Here is an 8,403-nt window from a genome sequence, read left to right as displayed (position 1 = left end):
GCCGGGTTTCCACCTCAAGCTCCTAGCTTGCCTAAGGGCAAATGACTTTTAACACTAACCATTGGAGGTCTTTAATGAAGCCAACCCTAAGGTCTTTCAAGATCCATTAGTTAACCTTGCTCTTTGAGACCATCTCTCATTTGGGTCCCTTTACCATTGGCCCCATGTTGAGATAGATCCGTAAGCACATGTCTATATTCTAACCCTTGTTCTCGTTTATTATCCCACATTAAATGATCAGCTTAATATGAGAAAATCATTTGTCTTGGTTAGATATTAGATTTAATGACAAGGAGTAAAATCCTATTAGATAGTTTGGTGACGAGAAGGTAGGAAATGATTGGACGAGCCTGCAATAGCTGCAGTCAGAGTTTGGCTAAGGACTGAGGCAAGTGAAAATAGACTTGGCCAAAGCTGAAAATACTAACCCAATGGTGGAAAAGGTTGAAGAGAAGTTAGAATCTCCAGCAAAGAATCCGCCAGCCAATATCCACAAGAAGCCATTTGAGTGTCACTATGACAATAGTCATTTGAAAAAGTGGTCTTCCACCTCATATGTCAATTTTGGTAATCAGAAAGATGAATTATATAATAAGGTATGTGAGCACATTTAGAAGCTCACAATTTAATTGGATGATATCAAAAGAAACCAAAAGCTACAAAGTTCATAAAGAAGAAGAGAAAAACAATAGCAAAATCCATGGTGGTAGACTTATCAATCATAAGAGATGATCAGGTTCCGATTATTCAAGTGGACTACAAGATCAAAAAGCAATGGGAACCATTGTCAGAAGTTATACTAGATGGTTGGGCAAGAGTGAACATCTTGGGAGAACATCTGAGATAGAAACTTGAGATCCATGATCTTAAGCCAGCACCTTTCAGAATCACAATGACTTATCAAAGAGTAGTTCAAACTACTAGCTTGATTGAGAACATGCTGGTTAGCAGAGCTAGAAAAGAGAAGTTTAAAACCAGTTTCTTACTAACGGATGTACAAGGAGCATATGGAATGCTATTGGGCTAGACCTTGGCTAAGAAGTGCACTTGAGTTTTTTACCATATACATGTGGTAGTGGTGCATTGTTGGGAATGGGATCGTGCTAGCTATGGTGGATGAAAGAGAAACATAGTGTCAATGTGTAAGTGTGTGTGTAAGCAAGGTTATCACTCAAGTGAGTTAGGTTCTAAGATAGAATTAGCTTAGACTCATAAACACAATCTTGAGTATTGACTTAGCTTAGCACAAACTCACCATAGACAAGCATGTAGTGCAAAATAGAGCTGTGTTTATTCATTCATGGAATGAGCTTTAAGTAGCTCTATAGCCTTGCTCCATAGTATGTGGGATAAATCCACTCTCCTCTCCATGAATCACACTTTAGGACAAAGATCACACTTAACAACCCTCCCCTTGAGGTTTGGACTATGACAAGGTACTGAAGATGCAGAATCCACACAGGATGATAAGTTGCTATCCACACAGGATGGTAATATCCACACAGGTTAACAAAATCCACAAAGGATGGTGATATCCACACAGGAAAATAAAATCCACAAAGGATGGTGATATCCACACAGGATGATAAAATCCACACAGGAAAATAAAAGTCCTCCCCTACAAGTCGAGAGGCTCCATCTTCAAAATGGGTCTTCATAAAAAACAATGTTGCTCTTGTCTTCTTGTTCTTTGCCTTCTACCATGTGAGCTGATCCTTTGTTAGGTCTCTTGCCTTCGTAGCTTTTGCTGTTGCTTTCAACTGCTTCATGGTCTTTGACTTTGTATCCTCCCCTCGACCAAGTGCTTCTGTCCCCCTTTTTTGTAAAGAATGAGGATGCAAGAGAGCTACACAAGACAAGCACAAAGCACACAGAGATGGAAAGCTTCTTCTTCCTCTCACAGAAAAGAGAGTACAAAATTACTAAGTGCTAAAGCTGAAAAGTAGCACATATGTACATGCGGTCACTAAGTGTGAACTCGCTAGAAGCGTACTAGGCTGGCACTATAAGTGTAGTCCAGCTGTAGAATCACTGGCAGAGATCCTCCGTGTCGGTCACCTAACACGCCAGTGAATAAATGCCATAAGCGGCCAAGACCCGTAGTGGATGCCAGCTCAAGATGTAGAGCTCGACATCTCAACACTCCTCCTCGAGCTCTGTATGTCGCAGAGTCCAAGCATAGTCCGGAAACGTCGAAGCTTCTCAGCTCCTAGGGCCTTGGTAAAGATATCCACTATCTGCTCCTCTGTGATGACGTAGACCAAGTCGATGTCGCCCGCCAACACTCGCTCTTGAACGTAGTGGTAATGGACCTCTATGTGTTTGGTCCTGGCATGAAACACTGGGTTCCTAGCCAACTACATGCTGCTGAGGTTGTCACAATGGATGACAATCTGCTGGTCCACCTGCACTCCTAAGTCCTCAAGTAATGTGCGTAGCCAAGCTACCTCGCATGCCGCAACTGCTGCACCTCTGTACTCGGCCTCTGTGCTCGATAAAGCAACCGTAGACTGCTTTTTGCTGCTCTAAGTAACAGCAACACTCCCAAAAGAGAACATGAAGCCACTTGTAGATCTCCTATCAATAATGCTACCTACCCAATCTGCATCTGTATACCCATACAATGCTAATGGAGCATCTGCTGCATAGAACAATGCGTAGTCAAGAGTCCCTTGCACATACCGAAGTGTGCGTCGTACTCCATCCAAATGTGGCTTCCTTGGAAGCTGCATGAACTGACTCTCCAAGGCTACTGTGTAGCTCAAGTCTAGCCTCGTGATAGTCAAGTAGATTAGACTACCCACAATCTTCCTGTACATCTTGACATCCTCAACAACATCACCCTTCTCTGCACTCAGCTTTGCATTCACATCCAAGGGAATAGAAATTGGCTTACAATTAGCCATACCATACTTTGACAACATTTCCAAAGCATACTGTCTCTGTGACAGCCATACACCCTCTGGAGTCCTGATCACCTCAATGCCAAGAAAGTAGCGCAACACGCCCAAATCTTTCATTTGAAACTCCTGTTTGAGAAGACCCTTCACATGGTCAATCTCCATAGCATTGTCACCCACAATAATAAGGTCATCTACATATATGGTAATGACCACAATCCCCACATCACTCTCACGTACATAGAGTGAATGATCAGCATGAGCTCTCCTAAAACCAATACTGACAAGATACTTGGAAATCCTGTCATACCATGCTCTAGAGCCCTGCTTCAAACCATACAAAGATTTGAGAAGCCTGCATACATAATCTGGGTAACCTGGATCGACATAACCAGGTGGCTGATCCATATACACTTCCTCTTGAAACTCACCATTCAGGAAGGCATTCTTTACATCCATTTGATACATAATGCATCCTCTAGATGCATCCACTGCTATGACAGATCTCATAGTCTTCATCTTTGCCACTGGAGCAAACGTCTCCTCATAGTCTATGCCATACGTCTGTGCATAACCCTTTGCGACCAGCCTTGCCTTGTGATGCTCAATGTTACCATCAGCCTTATGCTTGGTTTTATACACCCATTTACAGCCAATAGCTTTCTTGCCACTTGGCAATGGCACCAACTCCCATGTGTCGTTTGCTTCCAATGCAGCCATCTCTTCATTCATTGCATCATCCCAATGCACATTTCCAACTGCATCCTCAAAACATGTGGGCTCCACATCTTGTATCACCTTAGCCATGTAGGCTTGGTGATGCGCTAGATACCCATCATAAGTCAATTTCTGAACTGGATTTCTGACTCTGTTAGATCTGCGCGGTCCTGGGTCACTCCTTTGCCCTCTAGCATCTTCTTGTACTTTCCTTACACCAGGTGTCCTGACAGTCGGAATTCCAAATTCCTCATCAAGACTTTGTTCAGAACCATCTGAATCCATGTCTACAAGTGAAAAATCTGATGATGCATCAGCCATAAAGGGAGATTCATCAACCTTTTCCTTTCCTTTTCGTGATACATTCCATGTACCTGCTGGTGGAGTAACCTGCGTACGTAGTCTACCATTCCATGGCTTCTCAACAGAGCCACGAGAAGAGGACTCTTGTGGTCCACTCAAAACCTGTGACTGTGGCCTCACATTTTGTACAACCACATCATCTTTTACATCAGCCCCAATAGTGCCATGTGCATTACTGTACCAGCTGCTCATCTCATTAAAGACTATATCTCTGCTCACTCCTAATTCTCGTGTAGTAGGATTGTAGCACCTGTACCCCTTTTGTTCAAGGGAATATCCCACAAGAATACATTTCTCTGCTTTAGGATCCAATTTCCTACGCAAATCATCTGGTACATGCACGTAAGCTATGCAGCCAAAAACTTTCAAGTGTGCCCAATCAGGCTTTGTACCTGTAAAATTTTCCTCAGGTGTTACATCATGCACCGCAGCTGTAGGTGTCCTGTTCATAATGTACATAGCTGTATTTACGGCTTTAGCCCAAAAATGATGAGGCATGTTCTTCTCATTCATCAATGCACGTGCAACCTCTGCAATGTGCCTGTTTTTCGTTTATGCGACCCCATACTGCTGTGGAGTATATCTGCATGTAAACTACCATGCATTCGCAGAAAATCTGAAAAATCATTGGAGAACTCTCCCCCTCCATCTGACCTCAATGTCTTGATTTGCATATCTGTCTCCTTCTCAATCATGACTTTGAAGTCTTGAAAGTGACCAAACACTCCACTTTTGTTACGCATGAAGTAGACCCATACTTTCCTTGTATGGTCATCAATGAAAGAGACATAATACTTGCAACCATGTATACTTGCAGTATCGGTTGGACCCCAAATATTTGTCTGCACCACCTCAAGTGGCTTTTTACATACATTGCGCTCATGTGGAAATGAGCCCTTTGACTGTTTTCCAAACTGGCATGCTGCACACACTTTATGCATACCATCCACCTTGAATTTGGGCAAACCTTTTACAATTTGTTTTGATTGCATGCTGCACAATCTCTGCTCATTGACATGGCCAATGCATTTGTGCCAAATGTCGACATCAGCCACAACACCTGTGCCCTGTGCAAATAATGCAGCTTTTACCTCAGGCATGTCTACATTCAACGTAAACATTCTGCCCGCACATTTGCCCTCTGTGATCAGCTTACAGCCATTCTGGAAATCTTCTACATAACAACTATTCAGATTGAAGCGAGCCTGCAAACCGTGCTCAACCATTTGTCCAACAGAAACAAGATTCTTTGTAATGTTTGGGACATCAAGTACATCTGCTAAGTACTTTGATTTCCCACTCTTCGTATTTAGAGGTATGTCCCCTACATGAGCAATGGGGTGAGCTGTGTCATCTCCTGTCTGCACATAGCCTAACACATCTGGTTTGCGCATATCTCTAAACCACTCTCCACGAGACGTCATGTGATTAGAGGCACCTGAATCCACATACCAAACATCATCTTGGGTGGAATTCTCTGCAGTCATTACATGCTGCATAACAAACATGCGCTCGTTTTTGCTGTCATCTGCATCTCTGCTAGTAGATGCATAGTTGCCCTGTTCTCTCTTTCCACTTGCTTTTCCCTTTGGACAGTCACGTGACATGTGACCTCTTTCACCACAAGTCCAACATTCTCTGCTATCTGGAGTATGTTTCTGCCTGCTTGATCCTGCACCACGACCTCTTTGACTCCCCCTGCCTTGAGACTGGTTTCCCCTGCCACCTGTATTGTTTTGATTTGATTGACCTTCTTGAAATTGGCCCCTGCAACCCCTTGGGCCTCGACCACGACCTCTACCTCTACCTTTGTTGGAGTTAGAATAGAAGGCCTGTTCAGAATTATTTCTGCCATGAGAAGAAGATGTGTCAAGGTTCTTCTCCTGAAGAATAAGCATAGAAATCAAATCTTGGAACACGGGGATGTCGTCTCTTGTATTCATGGAAGACCTGAAATGTACATACTCATCTCCTAAGCCATCCAAGCATTCACGGACAATGTCATCGTCTTCCACTGAGACTTTAATAGATCCAAGAGCCTCAATGATACTCTTGATCTTCAAAGCATAATCATCGATTGAGAGGTTGTTCCTCTTAACTTGATTTAGCTCCGGCTTTAGTTGAAGCTTCCTGGCCTTGGTGTTCACCTTGAACACTCTGCCTAAGTTTTTCCATGCAATGGAGAGGGTTTTAGCATCCTATAGATAGCCCATCATGCCATCTGTGATGCTCATGGAAAGACAATACATCACTTTGCTCTGGCCTTGTTGCCAGTCCCTCAAAGCTTTTCTTTGTTTTGCTATAGCATTTGCCTCAGGAATCTCTGGTTCCTTTTCATTGTCTCCTTCTACATAGTCCCAATAACCTTTTCCTTTTAGGATTATTTATTCTGAACTTCCATGCAAGGTAGTTATTTTTCTCAAGCTTCTCAATAACAATCTGACTGAAACCGTCAGACATCTTGAAGCACTAAGACAAAATAGCTACAATCTGCAAAAACCTGCAAATCTGCTGAACCTGCTATAGTGGTACATGTAACGCTTTCTACACTCAACGAGTGTCCACAATCAAGCGTACATACAACCACTGTACTTGTACAGTAAATCTCTGTGTACTGCACTTTGGAGACCTGTTCAGAAACTTGTGCGAAAAACCCCTAAATTTTTTTGTAATACTACTTCATGGTGAGCGAAACTTGCTTAATAAAAAGGGGGGGGGGGGGAAGAGGAAAACACTCAAATGTATACACCAAACGCGTTTCACTATATTAGCTCATCAGTGGTCGTGGATTGCGAAGAAGAGATTGTGATGCTCTTGCTCTCTTACCCTCTCTTGCCTGCACCAGGCTCTGATATCATGTAAAGAATGAGGATGCAAGAGAGCTACACAAGACAAGCACAAAGCACACAGAGATGGAAAGCTTCTTCTTCTTCTCACAGAAAAGAAAGTACAAAATGACTAAGTGCTAAAGCTGAAAAGTAGCACATATGTACATGTGGTCACTAAGTGTGAACTCGTTAAAGGCGTACTAGGCTTACACTAGTGTAGTCCAGCTGTAGAATCACTGGCAGAGATCCTCCGTGTCGGTCACCTAACGCGCCAGTGAGTAAATGCCATAAGCGGCCAAGACCCGTAGTGGATGCCAGCTCAAGATGTAGAGCTCGACATCTCAACATTTTTGTTGTGCAATCAGGCTTTATTCCATGCGTCATAATGACATGCAAAAATATGCTAAAATATCCTATAAAAGGGTTTATGCAAAAATTTAATGCTTTCTCTTCCATCTTGGTCATAGTCCCAGAGCCCAAGCATGCGGTGTTTCTCATACACTTTGTCACAAAGTCTTCACACATGGAGAGGTTTTAGCAATTTGGAGACTCTCCAATGCCAATGTCTTTCCCATTACAAAAGCACATTTATAATGTCATACATGTAGACGAATATAATTACATACATTGCAAGAAGTTGTTGTGCTTGGCTTCAAGATCAGTGTGCACTTTGAAATTTCCCTTCAATGTGAAGTGCCTCTTCACTTGCGTGAAGTCACCCTTCACGGTTTTGTTTTACCTTGGCGTATTTGTCTTGGAGATGCCTTTGTCAAAGCTAGTGGAGATGCTCAACTCTTGAGGCCTCTGGTTGCTTTATCTCTTCCACTTGGAGCTCTTTGTGTAAGCTATGGGAATGGATCCTTTTATGAGGGTGCTTAAGGCTTATTTGCATGTGGAAATAGCTTCAAGCTTTGCCCCGTGGGATTGGCTGCTTGAAGGTCTCATAGGAACTGGTCTTAAGCTTGTCGGGAAGTGGGCAAGGCCATGAGTTGGTGGTTCGGGCAACGGGTAGGACCGCGGGCAAGCGGGTCAGGTCGGAGAGTCCGGGTAGCGTTCGGACACGCGCGGGCACATCGGGCAGTCCGGGCAGCACGGGGATAGAGCACCGAGCAGGCGGGCAAAGAAAAGTGGCAGGAACAGACCCTTGCGGACCTGAACCGCTCGAAAAACCGGTTTTAATAGAATTTTCGGGTCCGCCGAGCTTGCCTGAATTAGATAAATCGATTTGAGCCTCATAACCCACAAGTCAACGCCCCTTTTGTGATGCACTAGCAACAAAGCCCACAAGATTGCTTGTGATGGAGCTGCTAAAAATAAAGTGTTAAACTTGAGCTAGCAAGCTCCATACACACACAAAAGCTTCACACACACACACACCTAAATATAGCAAATTAATTGGTGATGCTTTCGATGTCGGATTTGAGTGCTTAGGGGCTCTATAGAGAGCTCTTGAGGATTACTTCAAGATAATGAAAATGATGTACGTTGTTAATGAAAGTGCGGGGAATAATTGCAAATGCAAAAGTAGAAAAAATTGACACTATATACACACAAATTTGAAGAGAGACGATTGCTAAATGATGTACCAATCAATC

Source organism: Adiantum capillus-veneris, chromosome 6 (assembly GCF_014529385.1).
Source record: "Adiantum capillus-veneris isolate H3 chromosome 6, ASM1452938v2, whole genome shotgun sequence".
Classification (NCBI taxonomy): Eukaryota; Viridiplantae; Streptophyta; class Polypodiopsida; order Polypodiales; family Pteridaceae; genus Adiantum; species Adiantum capillus-veneris.
Note: the sequence above shows the minus strand (reverse complement) of the source record.